Consider the following 23,094-nt stretch of genomic DNA (forward strand, 5'->3'; position numbering starts at 1 on the left):
ATTACATCCAAACCTCTGTGGCGGCCAAAGGTCAAGAGCTTTTAGAGCACCAACTTCAATGGACTATTTCCCCTTCCCTGTGCGGGTGTGTGGGTGTCAAAGAGAGCACCAGGCCTGCTGACTCAAGAGAGCCCCTGAGCAAACATAAGACAGACTGGTCTGTTAAAGTGAAGAGCATTTTTTGGTCTTCTGCTGGCACTTGCTGCTTGCAGAGAAGCTGCGCTGGCTGGGACACAAGCTCCCACTTCCCTGAGTCTTCAGGAAGCCTCCCCTCAGCTTGCTGCCTCCACACATGTCCTTCCCAAGATGTGCTCACTGGTGTCTAGACTTGGAGAACAAGAAATGGACCTCTGCAAGAAAGGGAAACCATCGCTGGGAAATTTCCAGTGATGGGGAGTCACCAGGTATGGAGGAATCAGTAGCTTCTTGCTGAGGCCACAATCTGTCAAGTGATACAGGACAAATGAGCCTCCCCTTAATGCCAACAAACACAGAAGTGGGCGCCTTTGTCTAGGGCTTGGCCAGGCAGCTCTCTTTCCTTTGCTGAGACACTAGGGCTGAGTGAGAAAAGGATGCAGCTATTACTTCCTTCCTCCAAGGTCTCGACCATGTCAGCCTCGAGTTCTTAAGGCTCTTTTCACTCTCGTGCAGAGGGAGGCTGAATAGTGAAGATGGAAAGCATCTCTGACTCTGGAGCAGGAACCCTCACCCTGGTCCTGGATCTTCATGTGGCTCCTGTGTGCACCTGGGTGGTGGGTTCACTCTGTACTTCGGCAACTTTACCTGTGAGATGAGGATGAAAATCACAGAACAACCACCTGCAAATGTGTGATGACGACTTCCAGAGGACCCCATGCTGGAGGAGCTGCCTTCACTCTCCTGGGAGGCGCCTCGCAGCCCATCTTCTGTGGGTGGGAAGGCAGCCCCTTGGTGTTGCTGAGCACCCCTCTAAGGCAAGGCTGTGGCCCACCCTCCTTTCCCACCTCCCCGACAGCACCTTTCTGGCTCTTCTGGTCTCTCCTGGGCTCCACAGCTTAGGTGGCAGCTTCCCACACATTGCCCCCTCCTCCCCCACTCAGAGGTAGTTTCTCAGAGTGTAATGTACGAGGCACACGCATGTTCTATCTGTGATGGGTAATTTTATGTGTCAACTTGGTTGGGCCATGATACCCAGACATTTGATCAAACACCAGTCTAGATGTTGTGAAGGTGTTTTTTAGATAAGGTTAGCATTAGAGCCTGATGAACTATGGATGGAGGTTCGTGACACTGTACAGGAGACAGGGATCAAGACCATCCCCATGAAAAAGAAATGCAAAAAGGCAAAATGGTTGTCTGAGGAGGTCTTACAAATAGCTGTGAGAAGACGAGAAGTGAAAAGCAAAGGAGAAAAGGAAAGATATTCCCATTTGAATGCAGAGCTCCAAAGGATAGCAAGGAGAGATAAGAAAGCCTTCCTCAGTGATCAATGCAAAGAAATAGAGGAAAACAACAGAATGGGAAAGACTAGAGATCTCTTCAAGAAAATTAGAGATACCCAGGGAACATTGCATGCAAAGATGGGTTCGATAGCGGATAGAAATGGCATGGACCTAACAGAAGCAGAAGATATTAAGAAGAGGTGGCAAGAATACACAGAAGAACTGTACAAAAAAGATCTTCATGACCCAGATAATCACAATGGTGTGATCATTCACCTACAGCCAGACATCCTGGAATGTGAAGTCAAGTGGGCCTTAGAAAGCATCACTAAGAACAAAGCTAGTGTAAGTGATGGAATTCCAGTTGAGCTATTTCAAATCCTGAAAGATGATGCTGTAAAAGTGCTGCACTCAATATGCCAGCAAATTTGGAAAACTCAGCAGTGGCCACAGGACTGGAAAAGGTCAGTTTTCGTTCCAACCCCTAAGAAAGGCAATCCCAAAGAATGCTTAAACTACCACACAATTGCACTCATCTCTCATGCTAGTAAAGTAATGCTCAAAATTCTCCAAGCCAGGCTTCAGCAATACGTGAACCATGAACTTCCAGATGTTCAAGCTGGTTTTAGAAAAGGCAGAGGAACCAGAGATCAAATTGCAAACATCCACTGGATTATCAAAAAAGTGAGAGAGTTCCAGAAAAACACCTATTTCTGCTTTATTGACTATGCCAAAGCCTTTGACTGTGTGGATCACAATAAACTGTGGAAAATTCTGAAAGAGGTGGGAATACCAGACCACCTGACCTGCCTCTTGAGAAACCTGTATGCAGGTCAGGAAGCAACAGTTAGAACTGGACATGGACCAACAGACTGGTTCCAAATAGGAAAAGGAGTACGTCAAGGCTGTATATTGTCACCCTGCTTATTTAACTTATATGCAGAGTACATCATGAGAAACGCTGGGCTGGAGGAAGCACAAGCTGGAATCAAGATTGCCAGGAGAAATATCAATAACCTCAGATACTCAGATAACACCACCCTTATGGCAGAAAGTGAAGAGGAACTAAAGAGCCTTTGATGAAAGTGAAAGAGGAGAGTGAAAAAGTTGGCTTAAAGCTCAACATTCAGAAAACTAAGATCATGGCATCTGGTCCCATCACTTCATGGGAAATAGATGCGGAGACAGCAGAAACAGTGTCAGACTTTCTTTTTGGGGGGCTCCAAAATGACTGCAGATGGTGATTGCAGTCATGAAATTAAAAGACGCTTACTCCTTGGAAGGAAAGTTATGACCAACCTAGACAGCATATTAAAAAGCAGAGATATTACTTTGCCAACAAAGGTCCGTCTGGTCAAGGCTATGGTTTTTCCAGTGGTCATGTATGGATGTGAGATTTGGACTGTGAGGAAAGCTGAGCACCAATAAATTGATGCTTTTGAACTGTGGTGTTGTAGAAGACTCTTGAGAGTCCCTTGGACTGCAAGGAGATCCAACCCGTCCACCCTAAAGGAGATCAGTCCTGGGTGTTCATTGGAAGGACTGATGCTGAAGCTGAAACTCCAATACTTTGGCCACCTCATGCAAAAAGTTGACTCATTGGAAAAGACCCTGAGCTGGGAAAGATTGAAGGCAGGAGAAGAAGGGGATAACAGAGAATGATATGGCTGGATGGCATCACCGACTCAATGGGCATGAGTTTGAGTAGACTCTGGGAGTTGGTGATGGACAGGGAGGCCTGGCGTACTGCGATTCATGGGGTCGCAAAGAGTCGGACACGACTGAGCAACTGAACTGAACTGAGCATTTAAATCAATAGACTTTGAATAAAGTAGATGTCCATCTTTGGAGTGAGTGGGCCTCGTCCAATCAGTTGAGGCCTCAAGAAAGAATAGGTTGACCATCCTTAAGCCAGAAAGAGTTCAGCCTTTGGAAGGCATTTGGACATGAACTGCAGCATCGACCCTTCCCTGCATCTCTAGGCCTGCCCTGTTCCCACCCCGCCCTCCATCCTGTTGGACCTATTTCTTTAGAGGACCCTGACCGGTGTCCCATCCAGAAGCAAGTGTCGGCATCATTGCAAGTGTGTTCAATTGACTGAGCATATGGGGCTCTAACATCATGAAGAGTTTCTATATCTCACGTAAAATAGTAAAACATAATGGAAGCAAAATCAGCCAGTATACGTGGCTATATTCTAATCCCTCTTCTTGGGTTCTAAAATAAATGCAAATAATGATTTCAGCCTTGAAATTAGAAGACAATTGCTTCTTGGAAGGAAAGCTATGACAAACTTAGACTGCATATTAAAAAGTCAAGACACTGTTTTGCTGACAAAGGGCCATATAGTCAAGGCGATGGTCTTTCCAGTAGTCATGTACAGGTGTGAGAGTTGGACCATAAAGGAGGCTGAGTGCTGAAGAACTGAGGCTTTTGAACCGTGATGTTGGAGAAGACTCCTGAGAGTCCCTTGAACAGCTAAGAGATCAAACCAGTCCATCCTAAAGGAAATTAACACTGAATATTCAATTTAAGGACTGATGCTGAAGCTGAAGCTCCAAAAGTTTGGCCACCTGATGTGAAAAGCCAACTCATTGGAAAAGACCCTGATCCTGGGAAAGACTGAAGGCAGAAGGAGGAGAGGGTGACAGAGGATAAGATGGTTGGATGGCATCACTGACTCAGTGGACCTGAACTTGGGGAAACTCCGGGAGATGGTGAGGAACAGGGAGGCCCAGTGTGCTGCAGTTGAAGGGGTTGCAAAGAGTCGGACACGACTTGGCGACTGAACAACAACATATTCTAATTCACATAAGCAGTATTAAAGACTTGAAAGTTTTAAGAAAACTTATAGGAAAATTTTTATATATGAGAAAATTCTTTCTACTCACTTTATTTTTTCTCCTTAATTTGAAAATGAAAATGAATGCAACCTCGTTTTCATGTTGGACATGTTCGTCTTGTTGGCAGAAACCAAGGTTGGTTAAGCACAAAGATGGAAGGGCTGAACAGGACAAGGTTTCTAGAACTTAGTAGGCCCATCTCGAGCTTGCAGGGCACCTGGGCAGGTGGATATTTTTAGCCCCCAGGTGATTGTAACAGGCAATCAGGACTGAGTAAGAATCGCTTCCTGGGCAGCATCTGACCTTAACTGATGCAGAAGTCCTTTGATGGAGCTCTTGACAGGACACAAGATCAAACAGGATAGTTCAGCAGATGAAACAGGTCAAGAGATGGACTCTGGAAGGAAAGAGTTTTACCTCCCATGGGAAGAGGAGTAAGAGAGACACAGCTGGTTCCAAGGAACAATACACAGCTCTGCGGTGTGCACGGAAGAGAAGCTTATTTCCAAGTAGGTAGGGGAGAGATGTGGACAGAGAAAGAGCAAGGAGAGGAGAGCCTTAGGCTTCAGGCCCCTGCAGCAACGTTAGTGCTACATGGAGGGAGACAGTTAACTATTAACCAACTTTGCCACTGAATAAGTGCTCTCTTTTGGAGGATTATTTTTTAGCATAAATTCTGAAAGTATTGCAGAAAAGTTGTGTTATATGGTGATTTTAATGTGCCTGTGGGTTTGTCATCTTTTAAAAATTTCCATGAAGGCCTTTTTGGCTGTGGTTCTCCCAAATTCAACATCAGGCACAGAATCGTTGCCCCACCTACTCCTTCCACAACTGGGAGTGAATTCTTCAACCAAGCCATCAACACCTAGAGGAAACACAGTTAACTGGATTTGTAGACCAGCAGACGCACTGAAATGTGATGCTTCAGCAAATCCCCCAGAGCCACTAAAACATCCCAGCTCTGATAACCACTGAGGCAACTTTTCCCTTCACCTGCCAAACAGTTTATTAATCATATTGCTTCCACTTTCAGTAAGAGACCGTGGGTGGCAGTTTTATGCCATTCAGTTCAGTTCAGTTCAGTTGCTCAGTCGTGTCCAACTCTTTGCAATCCTGTGGACTGCAGCATGCCAGGCCTCCTTGTCTGTCACCAGCTCCTGGAGTTTACTCAAACTCGTGCCCATTGAGTCAGTGATGCCATTAGATAGCAGGTATATCATCCCAGAGTCTAGAGTCTGCTGTCTGCCTGATGTTGAGACCTAAGTGGTGAGTAGAGAGATGGAGAGTCTGATGGACAGAAGGATGGATGGATATACACACACACATAAGAAAGAAGGGGGACAGACAGATTGATAGGTGAATGGATTTGGTAGTGATTTCTATGTGGGTCCCACAAAACAGTCCATCTCCAAATGATTTCATTTCATCCTTATAGTAATTCTCCTGAACAGGTAAAGATATAATTACTTCTGATTTATGGATAGGAATATATCATGACATCTGTGTTAAGTAACTCACACAAAATCACATCACTTGCAGGAATCAAAGCAAGGACTCAAAGGACTTGTTTTTTCTACAGTGCCTCTCAGGAAATGGCTTCTGTCCTAAACCATCTCTCCTCTCAGAGAGACAAGGCTCACCCAGGAAAGGTCAGGAAGAAGGGAGTGATGGCCCTCTCTTGATACACATGTGTTCATCTGCAACACCCCAAGAAGGAAGATGAAGATGTTTATCCACCCTAGCTTTTTCCTTCCAATCAAATGCAAGTCTTGGAGAAAAGAGATCTGCAAACCAGCAGCAAGGCTCAATGATCGTATGGAAAGTTATGGATGATGATGAGACAAGGAAGATGCCACAAGCTGTCCACAGCTCACCATGAAGGCACTACAGTCTTTAGCTCCTCTTCCGTTTGGCCTGTGGACCTTCTCCTGAAGCACTGAGATGGACCCATGGCAGCGTTCTTTTGGAGAACTCTGCTGAGCTTCACCCTCTCTAGGTCCCAATGGTCAAAGCCAAGAGGCCTTCTGAGCCAGTAGTCAGGGACAGGTCTCAACACACTACTCTTGTGGGTTTATTCCTGTGAAGTTCTCTCTGTGTTTCCCATGCTAAAAACAAAAGCAAAAACTGAATTTCGCTGTCCTCAATCTCAATAATCTTGAACGGGGACTTGTTTATTCAACACTTTAGTACAAGGAAGGTGACATTCAGGAGAAATCAAGTCCATCATCTGTGGCAGACCACTGATGTCAAATGAACTCCCCCTTCCCTCTGGGATTCGGTACAGCTTCTAGAGTTCCTTCTGATTTCTGCAATTTTCTCTCGGATCTCGTCATCTCTGTGTACTAGAGATACAATAGCCAAGAATATGCTCTGTCTGCTGCAGTGCCTTCTCTCCCCACCAAACCCCTCCACCCAGGGAAATCCTCTCCACTTAACTCCAGACTGCCCAAGTTTACCAGTCCAGTGGGAGAGATCTCAGAGGGATAGCAGTGAGGAGTCCTGAAGAGAGATCTTGGTTCCCTGCCTAGAAATTAAACCTGGGTAACCTGGATGGAAACCAAGGGTCCTAGCCACTGGATCACAGAGGCCAGAGGCTAGAAGCAAAGTGGCCCTTGCTCTTGCCCCTGTTTGAAAGCAAGAATGTTTCAAGGAGGCAAAAACTTAAGTGTGAGGTGAAAGTCGCTCAGTCATATCCGACTATTAGTGACCCCACGGACTATATAGTCCATGGAGTTCTCCAGGCCAGAATACTGGAGTGGATAACATTTCCCTTCTCCAGGGGATCTTCCCAACCCAGGGATCAAACCCAGGTCTCCCACATTTCAGGCAGATTCTTTACCAGTTGATCCACAAAGAAGATAAGACCCAAATGGAGATGAAATATTTATAATATATATTTGACAAAGAACTTGTATCTAGAATATATAAAGAACTATGACAACTCAATGATAAGAACTTAATTTCTTTTTTGAAAATTAAGCAAAAGACTTGGATAAATATTTTATAGAAGGTAGTAAACAAATAACCACTGAACATATAAATAGGAGGTCAATATCATACATATCAGTAAAATGTCAATGACATCATGGGATACCACTTCACACCACTAGAATGTCTAAAGTTGAAAAGACTGATAACTCCAAAATCTGACTAGGATTGAGATCAGCCTGGAAACTAACACACTGCTGGTGAGAGTGTGAAATGCTCTGGAAAGCAGTTTGATGGTTTCTTACTCTATCACCCCATCTCTCGGCAGCGTCACTTTGGTACTGACCTAAGAGAAATAAAAATACACACTCACAATAAGAGCTGCACAGAAATATTTCTAGCCAGGTTGTTTATCATATCTTCAAACCGGAAAAGTCCTAAATGTTCATCATCAGGAGGGCTGATGACAGAATCACGGGATGGAACACAAACCAGCAACAAGAACAGCATTATTGATACACATTTACAACATGGATAAACCTCAAAATATTACATTGATAAGAAGTCAGACACCAAACTGAGATTCAAGAACAGACAATATTAACCTTTGGTGACAGAAATTTGTTCAGTGATAAGGGTAGGCAAGTGGGGACCTCTAGAGTAAGGTTATGTCTTTACAAAAAATTAAAGAACTGTTCATTAAAATCTGTTTATTTTATTGTATGAAAAGTATACCTCAGTAAAAGCAAAAGTTGGGAGTGACCACTTGCTTTTCCTTGATTCCACAGACCACTGTAAGCCTTGGGCCCTGGGCTTAGAACAAGCTCTGCCAGCCACCCCAGGACCAGCTGGAGCAGGCTGGCCTGCAGCCAGGCCGGGATGGGGCAGGGGTCGAGGGAGGTTGGCTACAGGCACAGAAGTTCAGAGCAGTCATGGCACCAGCCGTCTCTTCTTCCTCAGAGATGGATGGGTGAGCCAAGTTCCACCATGATGAGGCTTCACAGCAGCGTCTCCACTGCCGACTGGAACCTCCAGCTGGAAGCCAGAAGCTGGCAGTCATAGCCCCGTTTCTGGAGCAGGGGAGGCGTCAGAGCACGCAGAGTGCACCCCCTGGGTCAGGCTGCCCCGGCTCCCACGCAGGGCCTCAGTCCGGGGCCAGCTGCCTGGCTGCCCCTGCCTGTCCCCTTCACACAGCGGTGGCTCCCAGGGCCCCGCAGGGCTGTAGGTAATGGGGGCCCTGCCCATCAGAGCTCAGGCTGTGAGACGTATCAGGCTGGGCAGTGATGCTTAACACCTTCCCCTCAGCTTTCTGTTGAGCATTATTGTCAGCATCATCTTCTGTCTCTCTTCTCTCCCTCTTCCCCCTTCCCTTTCCTCTTGTTCCTTCTTTTATTGTAGCTCCCAAAGGCACTCAATACACCATGTTCAAGACAAATAGATACTTCCCTCCCTGTATTTGTTTCCAAAAGTTGAAGAATAAAAAAGACTTTGCTAAAAAAAAAAAAAAAAAAAAAAAAAAAAAAAAAAAAAAAGACTTTGCTCAGGACAGAGCAGTTAGGAGTGAAAAGGAAGCAGGAGTTTTATTTTCATAGGCACTTTTCTCCTACTCACTAAATTCAGTTCAGAGAATGTCGGCTGAGCACCTGCTCCACCTTAGGCCATGTGCTAGCTGCCTGGAAACAAGAAGGAGTAAATGCATTCCATCCCCTCACAGAGCTGTCAGACCGTGTGTCGCAAGAGCCTTGAAAGTTTCCAAAAAGAACTTTGGGTGAAGAAAACAACAGTATGTACATCATGTTTCCTCCCCTCAATAATCCATTATGTAAGCCCAGATTTTTTTTTAATACTTTGAATTTGCTTGAAAGTAAAAACAATTTACTTGGTGGCAGTTTTAGACTGACTACAAATTTCCAGAAGTAATTGAGGAAGGCTTCAGAAGCTGATCAGCAAAACTGGATGGAATAGAAACTTTTGAGCAGAGGCTTTGAGACGGTGCTTATGAAGAAGACTTCTTACACTTGGAAACTCTTCGCGTGCTGACAGTGAGAAGGGTTCTTGGCTAGGGTTGCAGGGACAGGAGTACATAGTCAGGAAGCAGCTCATTGCAATTCAGAATGAAAAGTGCCCTGTGAAGTGTGCACAAGGGGTGATGCTACTGCGAGGAGGCTCAACTGTCATGGGAATTTCAAGGGAAGAAACAACACGCGGAGGGAGAAGGACTTTACCAGAGGAGAACAGAGTGAGGCTGACAAGTGTTACTGGGGGGGAACAAGACAGTCTCTGCTTGGCCAAACTCCTGTTGGCAACTCTGAGCTCTTCTTCAACTAGGCCCTCCCTTTGGCATGATCCTAAGGGCCAGATTTTAGTAAGATGACTGATCGGTCAATTAAGCCAGCATCTCCCACCCTCAACACCTGGTCATGTTTGAAATCTGACCAGATTCCTCACCCACCACATCTCCCAAGGACTTCTGCTTCATCTGGCCCGCCCTCAGCAAGGATCCTATAAGGCTGGTTTCACCAGCATCTCCCCTCCCTTGTCTCGTTTTAGTAACTGCGTCCTCTGACCCCAACAGGCCCTCGGCTGTGCTATGTTCAGGACAGCACCTGGTTCTGTACTGAAGTCTCCTTTCCCTTCTTGCCATAGCTCCTGAGTAAAATCTAACTTTACCACTTTAACTCCTGTCCAGCTCTGCTTTTTCTTTGATGTGTCTTTTGGGACAGGCTGGGCTACACAGAGTAACCAGATCTCGAGGATTGCAGTGGATTAAAACAACGAGGTTTTTGTATCCATCTTGGTAACATCCACCTCACTGGTGTGGGCTTTGTGGGTGGTGTCTCCTTTGGTGGCAGAAGCTCCGCCTGCAGTACTGGTAACAGGACGCAGTCAGGAGGCAGAGTGGTCACACCTGAAGGGGATGCATGTGTCATGGGCTAGCCCTGGGGGCTGCTCTGCTGAGCTGACCTTGTCCTTTCCCCTCACTTTCCGTCACCCAAACCATGAGGTTACCCAGCCCTTCATACGTGTCTGATACCATGTGGATGGCTCAAAGGGCCTGCTCGACCACATTCCATAGCTTGGACTCTGCTGTGGGATGCCCTCTAAGATAGGGAAGAGACACCAGAACTGTGTTTCAGAAAGATAATTCTGCTGGTGTCCTGGTGACAGCAGATAGGGAGGAAGCCTCTGCTTCTCCTGTGATGACGACTGGGGAAATAATGATGGCTTTGAGAGACATTCCTGAGGTAAAGTGAATGGGATTCAGTGAAAGCCTTCACCATGAGTTGACAGAGTGAAGGGCTCCAGGACAGGGCAGTCAGGAGTGGAGGTGTGACAGGTCGTTGGTGGAGCAGTGTCACGGGAGAAGCCAGGCTGGGGCTCCCAGGCCCTCACTCCCCTCCTGGCAGCTGAGGCACCTCGCCGTTGGTCCAGCTATCTCAGTGGGCGCTGAAGGGCTGGCCATCAGTGGGGCCAAGGAGGAGGGCACCGAGCTTGAGGCTCAGAAGCAAGCTGGCAGGAGAGGGCAGGGAGGAGCACCCAGGACGCTGAGTGGGCAAGGCCTCCTGGAAGCAGGGCCCAGCCTACCCTCCAGTCTGCTGGGGAATCTGCAGAAATAGACCTGAAAAAACATACCCATTTGGACAATGATAAATTCTCGGTATATTTACAAGAGTGATTTCAGTGCAGGGTTGGAGGCAGACAGCAAAAAGGCTGAGATTCTTCAAAGGATTCTGAACAGGCTCTTCTCACTCCTCGGAGCGTCCCTGCTTCCTTACTCTCTCAAATCAGCTCGCAGAGCATCTCTCTCTAGATATTTCCTTGACACTGTCCTCTCCAGGCCACCTGCATCCCTTTCCCTCAGTTGGTCTTGCTTCTGGAAGCCCGTGTGACCATCTGTATGGGTGTCCCCACCCCATCTGGAATCATCGCCTGGCTCTGGAGGCCCATGTGACCATCTGTACGGGGCGTTCCCACCCCGTCTGGAGTCATCACCTGGTCTGAGGCCCATGTGACCATCTGTACAGGTGTTCCCACCCCATCTCGAATCATCATCTGGCTCTGGAGGCCCGTCTAGCCGTCTGTACGTGACATTCCCACCCTGCCTGGAATCATCGACTGGCTCTGGAGGCCCATGTGACCATCTGTCTGGAGGTTCCCACCCCATCTGGAATCATTGTCTGGCTCTGGAGGCCTGTGTGACCATCTGTACGGGGCAGTTCCACCCCATCTGGAATCATCACCTGGCTCTGGAGGCCCGTGTGACCGTCTGTACAGGTGTTCCCACCCCGTCTGGAATCATTGTCTGGCTCTGAAGGCCCGTGTGACCATCTGTATGGGTGTTCCCACCCCGTCTGGAATCATTGCCTGGCTCTGGTTTCTGTGCCGCACCGTGAACAGGGACTGTGTTGTGCTGTCTTTGCAAACTTAGCGTCTGTCTCCAAGGAAGACTTCCGAAATATAATGTAAGAGGAGAGAGAGGCAAGAAGAGCTTGAGGGAATCAGGGTGATAAGCACATTTTCAGAGGAAAGAGGACTCAATAAAGAGAAAGACTGAACATAAAAAAGAGAAAGTAGACCACAGACTAGATGTTTCTTTTCTGTGGAAGTGAAATAGCCTTGGCATGAAGACATACAGTGTCGGAGTCAGAGGCTCCTCTGAAACAGTTGGGTTTCAGCTCAATCAGCTTAAGAAGAACGTTGTTAGCTCCCACCAGATCTTCAGTGATTTGTGTGCAGGTCTACTTTTATTGCACTTTGCTCTTTGTGTTTCACAGATAAATGAATTTTTTACAAATTGAAGGTTTGTGGCAACCCTATATCAAGTAAGTCTTAGACGTCATTTTTTCCAATAGCATTTGCTCACTTCTTGTCTCTGTCAATTTTAGTAATGCTAGCAATATTTCAAATCTTTGTAAATTGTGTATGTTATGGTGATCTGGGGCCAGCGATCTCTGATGTTACTGTTATAATTCTTTTTTGGGGGAGGCTTGAAATACAGTCACATAAGACAGCAGATTTAATTAATAAATGTTGTGTGTGTTCTGACTGCTCTGCTGACCAGCTGTTCCCCTGTTTCTCTCCTTCTCCTCAGGCATCCTTATTTCCTAAGACACAACAATACTGAAATTAGGCCAATTAAGAACCCTACAATGACCTCTAAGTGTTCAAGTGAGAGAAGAGTTACATGTTTCACTTGAAATCAAAAGCTAGAAATGATTAAGCTTACTGAGGAAGGCATGCCAAAATCCAGTATAGGCCAAGAAGTAGTAGGCCTCTTATGCCAAACAGTTAGCCACGTTGTTAATGTCCAGGAAAAGTTCTTAAGAGAGATTAAAAGTGCTGTTACAGTGAATACACAAATAGTAAGAAAACCATACAACTTTATCACTTTAGATGGAGAAAGTGTTAGTGGTCTGGATAGAGGAACAAAAGAACCACAGCATTCCCTTAAGTCAAAGAATAATTCAGACCAAGTTCTTCAGTTCAGTTCAGTCACTCAGTTGTATCCAACTTTTGTATCTCATGGACTGCAGCACGCCAGGCCTCGCTGTCCATCACCAACTTCCAGAGCCAACTCATGCCCATTGAGTCGGTGATGCCATCCAACCATCTCATCCTCTGTAGTCCCCCTCTCCTCCTGCCTTCAATCTTTCCCAGCATTGGGGTCTTTTCCAATGAGTCAGCTCTCTGCATCAGGTGGCTAAAGTATTCAGCTTCAGCGTCAGTCCTTCCAATGAACACCCAGGACTGATCCCCTTTAGGATGGACTGGTTGGATTCCCCTTGCAGTCCAAGGGACTCTCAAGAGTCTTCTCCAACACCACAGTTCAAAAGCATCATTCTTCGGTGCTCAACTTTCTTTATAGTTCAACTCTCACATCCATAGATGCCACTGGAAAAACCATAGCCTTGACTAGATGGACCTTTGTTGGCAAAATAATGTCTCTGCTTTTCAATATGCTGTCTAGATTAGTCATAGCTTTTCTTCCAGGAGCATCTTATAATTTCATGGCTGCAATCACCATCTGCAGTGATTTTGGAGCCCCCCAAAATAAAGTCTGTCACTGTTTCCATTGTTTCCTCGGCGATTTGTCATGAAGTGATGGGACCAGATGCCATAATCTTAGTTTTCTGAATGTTGAGTTTTAAGTCAGCTTTTTTTAAAAAAAAATGACTTATTTATTTTAATTGGAGGCTAATTATAATATTGTGGTGGTTTTTGCCATATATTGACATGAATCAGCCATGGATGTTCACGCGTCCCCCCATCCCAAATCCCCCTTCCACCTCCCTCCCCATCCCATCCCTTAAGCCAAATTTTTCACTCTCTTCTTATACTTTTATCAAGAGGCTCTTTACTTCTTCTTTACTTTCTGTCATAAGTGTGGTGACATCTGCAAATCTGAGGTTATTCATATTTCTCCTGGCAATCTTGATTCCAGCTTGTGCTTCTTCCAGCCCAGCATTTCACATGATGTACTCTGCATATAAGTTAAATAAGCAGGGTGACAATATACAGTCTTGACGTTCTCCTTTCCCTATTTGGAACTAGTCTATTGTTCCATGTCCAGTTCCAACTGTTGCTTCTTGACCTGCATACAGATTTCTCAGGAGGCAGCTAAAGTGGTCTGGTATTCTGATCTCTTAAGAATTTTCCACAGTTTATTGTAATCCACACAGTCAAAGGCTCTGGCATAGTCAATAAAGAAGAAGTAGATGTTTTTCTGGAACTCTCTTGCTTTTTTGATGATCCAATAGATGTTTTCAATTTGATCTCCGATTCCTCTGCTGTTTCTAAGTCCATCTTGAACATCTGGAAGTTCACAGTTCACGTATTGTTGGACGGAGGTTCCGTGACATTGTACAGCAGGCAGTGATCAAGATCATCCCCAAGAAAAAGAAACGCAAAAAGGCAAAACAATTTGAGAAGGCCTTACAAATAGGTGAGAAAAGAAGAGAAGGTAAAGGCAAAGGAAAGATATTCCCATTTGAATGCAGAGTTCCAAAGAATAGCAAGGAGAGATAAGAAAGCCTTCCTCAGTGATCAAAGCAAAGAAATAGAGGAAAACAATCGAATGGGAAGACTAGAGGTCTCTTCAAGAAAATTAGAGATACCAAGGGAACATTTCATACAAAGATGGGCTCAATAAAGGACAGAAATGGTATGGACCTAACAGAAGCAGAAGATATTAAGATGAAGTGGCAAGAATACACAGAAGAACTATGCAAAAAAGATCTTCATGACTCAAATAACCACGATGGTATGTTCACTCACCTAGAGCCAGACATCCTGGAATGCGAAGTCAAGTGGGCCTTAGGAAGCATCACTGCAAACAAAGCTAGTGGAGGTGATGGAATTCCAGTTGAGCTATTTCAAATCCTGAAAGACGATGCTGTGAAAGCACTGCACCTAATAAGCCAGCAAATTTGGAAAACTCAGCAGAAGCCACGGGACTGGAAAAGGTCAGTTTTCATTCCAATCCCAAAGAATGGCAATGCCAAAGAATGTTCAAACTAAGGACTTTCTCAGTAAAGTTTTAATTTAATTATCTACTGTTGGGTGGGGTTGTGCTTCCTCCCTGGTAGTGTTTTGGCCTGAGGCGACCCAGCCCTGGGGTCAATGGGCTCTATGGTTGGGTTGATGGTCACCTCTGAGAGTGTTTACACCGTAGGGGACCTTCCCAGACTGCTGTTGTCAGTCTCTCTGTCCCCATGGTGAGCCCCTTCCAACCCATGTCTCCACAGGAGACCCTACAACTCTAGCAGGTAGTTTTGGTTCAGTGTCCTGTGGAGACTGCTCCTTACCTTGAGTCTTGGTGTGCACAAGGTTTTGTTTGTGCACACCAAGACTGGAGTCTGTTTCCCCAAGTCCTGTGGAAGTCTTGTAATCAAATCCTACTGGCCTTTAAGGTCAAATTCCCTGGGGACTCCCAGTCCCTTTTTTGGGTCCCCAGGCTGGGAAGCCTGATCTAGCATTCCTAACCTTCACTACAGGGGGATAACTTCTTTGGAATTATCATTCTCCAGTCAGTGGGTTACCTTCCAAGCAGCTATGGGATTTGATTTTGTCATGATTGTGCCCCTCATGCCATCTTGATGCAGCTTCTTTTTGCCTTTGGATGTGAGGTAACTTTTTTCTCGTGGGTTCCAGTGTCCTCCAGTAGATGGTTATTTAACAGCCAGTTGTGATTTTGGCATTCCCATAAGTGTATTTCTTTGTAATAAATGTGGACACTCATGGGGTGATAGCGAATCTACCATAATCTTGTTCACTAGTGATGTTTCATTATTGTGTTCTTAGGATATGCTTTTAAATTCTCTTCCTTTATATCTTAGCATGCCAAGGGTGATGGGTGACCTTTACACTAAGTTCTGTCATTCACAAGACCTGGGGTAGCAGGAGAGGCAGAGAGGAAGACAGGAAAAAAGACTTCAGGAATATATCCTTCCTCTAACTCAGCAAAGTACCCCTCCCTCATCTGCCTGTCAGATTTTCTCTTGCTTCACATATATGTAACAGAGACATTCTATAAAACCTAAACATTAGGTCTTCAGATTTATCTTAAAGTTCTGCACCCTTGAAGTCTCTTTCGTTTGAGGTCAGGGTCCCTAGGAGAGTGCACTTCACCTCTTGAGCAAGGCAGCAGGGTGATTAGGACACATCGTAAAGATTCCCATAGCCCTCTTCCCAGGGCCAACACCAGTCCTGCGAGCCAGACTGGGAGAGAGAAAGAGCACCCACCCCAGTAATTATGTGGGACACACTGATGTTTAAAAGTTGAAAGTGAAAGCGAAAGTCACTGTCATGTCCAACTCTTTGTGACCCCATGGGCTATACAGTCCATGGAATTCTCCAGACCAGAATACTGGAGTTGGTAGATCTCCCCAACCCAGGAATCAAACCCAGGTCTCCTGTATTGCAGGTGATTTCTTTACCAGCTGAGACACAAGGGAAGCCCAAGAATACTGGATTGGGTAGCCTATCCCTTCTCTAGCAGATCTTCCCAACCCAGGAATTGAACTGGGGTCTCCTGCATTGCAGGCAGATTTTTGTACCAACTGAGATATCAGGAAAATTATTTAAACATAAATAACATAACCCTCTGCCCCTTGCACAGGTTTAAGTTGGAAAGGAAGGTGCACATCAGTTGAGTGAGGGATCCAAAGGTGAAGGCCACCAAACAAGACAGTGGGCTCATCAAATTCCTGCGAGGTGCAACATGGTTGGCAGAAGAGACCCTGAAGTTCAGCTTTCCCAGGGCTGCCCTCATTCCCAGGATGTGGAGGGGGGCCTACAGTCCCAGCAAGGGAGTCCCAGACACCAAGGCAGTGGAGAGCAGCAGAGCGGGGCTAAATCTGAACTTCAGATAAGCAACATGTGTATGTGGCTTTGATCTTTTTTAAAATTGAAGTATATTTGATTTACAATGTTGTGTCTATTTCTGGTATACAGCAAAATGATTCAGTTATACAAATATATACATACATTTCTTATATATATAAGAATGTTTTCCAGATTCTTTTCCATTTTAGGTTATTACAAGAAGTTGAATATAGTTCCCTGTGCTATTCAGTAGAATTTTGTAAACAAAATAATTCTTTTAAGTAAAAGTAGATCCCATACAATATTTGGGACATACTTATGTTTAAAAATTATTTGTTTTTTATCTGAAATTCACATTTAACTGGCAATACTATATTTTATTTGGCAACCCTAAATTATTTTTATGCCCAATAACAATTAGCTATTTCCATTTACATTATGGTTGGTATGCTATGTGTTTAGTCGCTCAGTCATGTCCAACTCTTGGCAACTCCATGGACTGTAGACCAGCAGGCTCCCCTGTCCTTGAGGATTCTCCAGGCAAGAATGCTGGAGTGGGTTGCCATGCCCTCCTCCAGGGGATCTTCCCAACCCAGGGATTGAATCCAGATCTCCCATGATGCAGGTGGATTCTTTACCATCTGAGCTACCAGGGAAGCCCAACTACAGCCATGGTTGGTATAGTTATCATGAAATATTGATACAAACATCAGTTCTGCAAAACTGCTGGAGTTATTAAATTGGGTGCCAGCTTATTTAATACATTAATAATGAGCACATGTTATCATGTTAGGAAAACACCCAACCTTTCCCTCCTGCTTGTCTCCTGTACTCCCCACACAGATAATGTCACATCTGGAGCTTCTGGTCACCATACGTATGGGTTTCCCCTCTCCAAGCAACTTTGCAACGCCATTTGAGTGTGCTATAGCTTAACTCAGTATGTGGTGTCCTACATGACCCTATATACCAGGAGATAGCATCAGAGCCCACGGGTGAAGGGCTCAGTTCAACAAGACCATCCCCATCTCAGGTGCCAATCACAAGTAGTAGGATCCCATATTGCCCACAACTTCTGTCCTATTGGGCTACAGTCAGAAGTTCCCACAATCCCCTCCTCATTTGATGAATTTGCTAGAGTGAGCAGCTCACAGAACTCAGGGGAACACTCGCTTACATCAGTGTATTAAAGCACTTGAGAAAGGATACAGATAAACAGCCTGATGAAGAAAGACTTAAGGCAAGTTCTGGGTGCGTCCCAAGCACAGGAGATTTTGTCTTGTGAGCCTGGGGTGCATTACCCTCCCAGTACACAGATATGTTCACCAACCCACAAGTTCTCCAAACACCATACTTTAGGAATTTTTATGGAGGCTTCCTCATGTAGGCACAATCAGTTTTAACTCCATTTCCAGCCCCTCTATCTTCTCTAGAGAAGTGAGGGTGTGGGATGGAAAAATCCCAAGCTTCTAAGCATGGTTTGGTCTTTCTGGTGACCAGGAGCCACTGAGGAACCCGATAAAGTATTACCTTTAAATTATTTAGGGCTTCCCTGGTGGCTTAAAGGGTAAAGCATCCTCCTGCAGTGCAGGAGACGCGGGTTCAATCCCTGAGGCAGGAAGATCCCCTGGAGAAGGAAATGGCAACCCACTCCAGTACTCTTGCCTGGAAAATCCCATGGATGGAAGAGCCTGGGAGGCTGCAGTACATGGGGTCGCAAAGAGTCGTACACGAATGAGGGACTTCATTTTCACTTTTTAAATTATTTTAATTTACTTTATCTACTTTGGAGAATAAACTTGTTCTATGTACAAATAAAATTAACATTTTTTTTTTATTGAGGTATAGTTGATTTGCAACATTGTATTGGCTTCCCCAATGACTCAGCGGGTAAAGAATCTGCCTGCACTTTAGATAATATACATGCTGTTCCTCTCTGCTTCATTTATTTCCACCAATTTATCTTCTACGTCACTTATCCTATCTTCTGTCTCCGTTATTCTACTCTTGGATGTCAATGTATGACAAAACCCACTGCAATGTTGTGAAGTAATTAGCCTCCAACTAATAAAAATAAATGAAAAAAAAAAAAAAAGAATCAGATTTCTAAAAAAAAAAAGAATCTGCCTGCAATTCAGGAGACACAGGAGACGTGGGTTCGATTCCTCAGTTGGAAAGAGAGCCTAGAGATGGCAATGGAAACCCACTCCAGTATTCGTGCCTGAAAAACCCCATGAACAGAGGCTGGCACGCTACAGTCCATGGGTCACAAAGGGTCTGGCATGACTGAGCAACTCACACACACACACACACACACACACACAGTTGATTTACAATATTGTATTAGTTTCTGGTGTACAGCAAAGTGATTCAGTTATACATATATATTATTTTTCTGATTCTTTTCCACTTTATGCTATTACCAAATATTGAGTGTAGTTCTCTGTTCTATACAGTATGTTCTTGTGGTTTATCTATTTTATATATAGTAGTGTACGTATGTTATTCCCAAACTCCTAATTTATCTGCCCCGCTATCTTTCTCTTTTGGTAACCATAATTTGTTCTTTGTGTCCATGGTCTATTTCTGTTTTGTGAATAAGTTCACTTGTATCATGTTTAGATTCCACATGTAAGTATATCATATGATAATGATCTTTCTCTGTCTGAGTTACTTCACTTAGTGTGATTATGTCTAGGTCCATTCATGTTGGTGCAAATGGCATCATTTCATTCTTCTTTTGGCTGAGCAATATTCCATCATATAAAAAGCAATTAAATTATTTTAATTTACTTTCCACAACTGGGTGTTGTTTATGCTTTGGCTCAGCCTCTTCATTCCTTTTGGAGTTATTTCTCCACTGATCTCCAGTAGCATATTGGGCACCTACTGACCTGGGAAGTTCATCTTTCAGTGTCCTATCTTTTTGCCTTTTCATACTGTTCATGGGGTTCTCAAGGCAAGAATACTGAAGTTTGACATTCACTCCTCCAAGGGACCAATTTTGTCAGAACTTTCCTCCATGACCCATCCATCTTGGGTGGCCCTACAAGGCATGGCTCATAGTTTCATTGGGTTAGACAGGGTTGTGGTCCATGTTATCAGTTTGATTAGTTTTCTGTGGTTGTGGTTTTCATTCTGTCTGCCCTCTGATGGGTGAGGGTAAGAGGTTTATGAAAGCTTCCTGGTGGGAGGGACTGGCTGTGGGTAAAACTGGGTGCTGCTCTGTGGTCAGGCCCAAGCTCAGTAAATCTTTAATCTAATTTTCTGCTGATGGGTGGGCTGTGTTCCCTCCCTGTAGTTTTGCCTGAGGCCAAACTATGGTGGGGTAATGGCAGTAATGGCAACCTCCTTCAAAAGGCCTCATGCTGAGGCTCCCAGGACTGTTGTAGTCAATGCCCCTGACCCCAAGGCAGGCCACTGTTGACCTACACCTCTGTCAGAGACTCTTGGACATTCACAGGCAAGTATGGCTCAGTTTCTTGTGGGTTCACTGCTCCTTTTTTCTGGGACCTGGTGCTCACAAGGCTTTGTTGTGCCCTTCAAGAGTCTGTTTCCCTGGGAGTTCTCAGTCCTTTTGCTGGATTCCCAGGTTAGGAAATCTGTTGTGGGCCTTAGAACTTTTACAACAGTGCATGAACTTCTTTGGTAAAATTGTTCCCCCGTTTGTGGGTTGTCTGCCTGGAGGCTCTATGGTGGAGCTAGTAGTGACCTCCTCCAAGAGGACTGATGCCACATGCCACACCTCCCAGGTCTGCTGCTGCCAATGCCCCTGTCCCCGTGGCAGGTCACTGTTGACTCATGCCTTCACAGGAGACACTCAAACACTCTCAGGCAGGTCTGGTTCAGTCTCTTGTGGGGGTCATTGCTCCTTTCCCTTGGTCCTAGTACACACAAGGTTTTGTCTGCACTCTCCAAGTACTCTGGAGGGTCTGCAGATGGTGACTTCAACCATGAAATTAAAAGACGCTTGCTCCTTGGAAGAAAATCTATGACAAACCTAGACAGTGTATTGAAAAGCAGAAACATTATTTTGCTGACAAAGGTCTGTATAGTCAAAGCTATGGTTTTTCCAGTAGTCATGTATGGATGTGAGAGTTGGACCATAAAGAAGGCTGAACACCAAAGAATTGATGCTTCTAAACTGTGGTGTTGGAGAAGACGCTTGAGAGTCCATTGGACTGCAAGGAGATCCAACCAGTCAATCCTAAAAGAAATCAGTCCTGAATATTCATTGGAAGGACTGATGCTGAAGCTGAAACTCCAATACTTTGGCTACCTGATGTGAAGAGCTGACTCATTGGAGAAGACCCTGATGCTGGGCAAAATTGAAGGCAGGAGGAGAAGGGGACAACAGAGGATGAGATGGTTGGATGGCATCACTGACTCAATGGACATGAGTTTGACCAAGCTCCCGGAGGTGGTGATGGACAGGGAAGCCTGGTGTGCTGCAGTCCATGGGAAAAAGAGGCGGACACGACTGGGCAACTGAACAACAACAACAAATCTACTTTGGAGAGTTAACTTGGTTTGTCTGTGTACAAATAAAAGTAGCATTCTTAACTTCTAAGTGGAAATTAGTTAATATTTTTCGAGCTTTTCCTCAGTCAGAATACCATCGTCTATCTCCTGGGCTCAGATCCCAGCTCTCCCACCTGCTGTTGTTGATAACCTTCCTCTGGCCTCAATTTTCCTCATCTGGAAAAGGAAAAAAAATAGAATATATCTTACAGTCTTTTGTGAAAGGTAAGATAGTCCAGCTATAGAAACCAGTTAGATAGATATCTACTTTATAAGGAGTATTTGAGGATGTTACCTAACTTAGTTTTGAAATGTGTAGGTGTCACTTGACATGACTGATCTTATGGACCTGGGTACCTACTCCCGCCCCACCACCAGTCACTGCCTGTGAAGCTTTAGAGATTAGATAGAAATGAAAAATGTGTGTAAAATACACTTAGTGCTGGGAGTACAGCGGGCTGCTTCTCACTTACACTTAACTATGAAAACCAGAGTGCCTCACAGACTTTTAGGCCTGTGTCTCAAGAGAATCAAATTAATACCATTGCCATTTAAACAGTGGAATTAAAATCACACTAAAATATCACTGATGAACACACATATCACTGATGAACATAGATGCAAAAATCCTTAACAAAATTCTAGCAAACAGAATCCAACAACATATTAAAAAGATGACCAAGTGGGCTTTATCCCAGGAATGCAAGGATTCTTTAATATCCACAAATCAATCAATGTAATATACCACATTAACAAATTGAAAGTTAAAAACTATATGATTATCTCAATAGATGCAGAAAAAGCCTTTGACAAAATTCAACATCCATTTATGATAAAAACTCTCCAGAAATCAGGCATAGAAGGAACATACCTCAACATAATAAAAGCTATATATGACAAACCCACAGCAAACATTATCCTCAATGGTGAAAAATGGAAAGCATTTCCCTTAAAGTCAGGAACAAGACAAGGGTGTCCACTCTCACCACTACTATTCAACATAGCTTTGGAAGTTTTGGCCACAGCAATCAGAGCAGAAAACAATAACTAAATAAAAGGAAACCAGATAGGAAAAGAAGAAGCAAAACTCTCACTGTTTAAAGATGATATGATCCTCTACATAGAAAACCCTAAAGACTCTACCAGAAAATTACTACAACTAATCAATGAATACAGCAATGTTGCAGGATATAAAATTAACACACAGAAATCCCCTGCATTCCTATATGCTAACAATGAGAAAACAGAAAGAGTAATTAAGGAAATAATACCATTCACCATTGCAACAAAAAGAATAAAATACTTAGGAGTATATCTACCTAAAGAAATGAAAGACCTATATATAGAAAACTATAAAACACTGATGAAAGAAATCAGAGAGGACACAAATAGATGGAGAAATATACCATGTTCATGGATTGGAAGAATCAATATTGTGAAAATGGCTATACTACCCAAAGCAATTTATAGATTCAATGCAATCCCTATCAAGCTACCAACGGTATTTTTCACAGAACTAGACCAAAGAATTTCACAATTTGTATGGAAATACAAAAAACCTCAAACAGCCAAAGCAATCTTAAGAAGGAAGAATGGAACTGGAGGAATCAACCTGCCTGACTTCAGACTCTACTACAAAGCCACAGTCATCAAGACAGTATGGTACTGGCACAAAGACAGAAATATAGATCAATGGAACAGAATTAAAAGCCCAGAGATAAATCCGCATACCTATGGACACCTTATCTTCGACAAAGGAGGCAAGGATATACAATGGAAAAAAGACAACCTCTTTAACAAGTGGTGCTGGGAAAACTGGTCAACCACTTGTAAAAGAATGAAACTAGAACACCTTCTAATACCATACACAAAAATAAACTCAAAATGGATTAAAGATCTAAATGTAAGACCAGAAACTATAAAACTCCTAGAGGAGAACATAGGCAAAACACTCTCCGACATAAATCACAGCAGGATCCTCTATGACCCACCTCCCAGGATATTGGAAATAAAAGCAAAAATAAACAAATGGGACCTAATTAAACTTAAAAGCTTCT

General features: G+C 44.3%; 1 pseudogene; it reads right to left on the reverse strand.

The window, feature by feature from the left end:
* LOC122707019 overlaps window positions 1–10,229 on the reverse strand; it is a 29,658-nt pseudogene extending 19,429 nt beyond the window's left edge.
* Window positions 10,230–23,094: the final 12,865 nt, after the last annotated feature.

This window comes from Cervus elaphus, chromosome 13, assembly GCF_910594005.1.
Source record: "Cervus elaphus chromosome 13, mCerEla1.1, whole genome shotgun sequence".
Classification (NCBI taxonomy): Eukaryota; Metazoa; Chordata; class Mammalia; order Artiodactyla; family Cervidae; genus Cervus; species Cervus elaphus.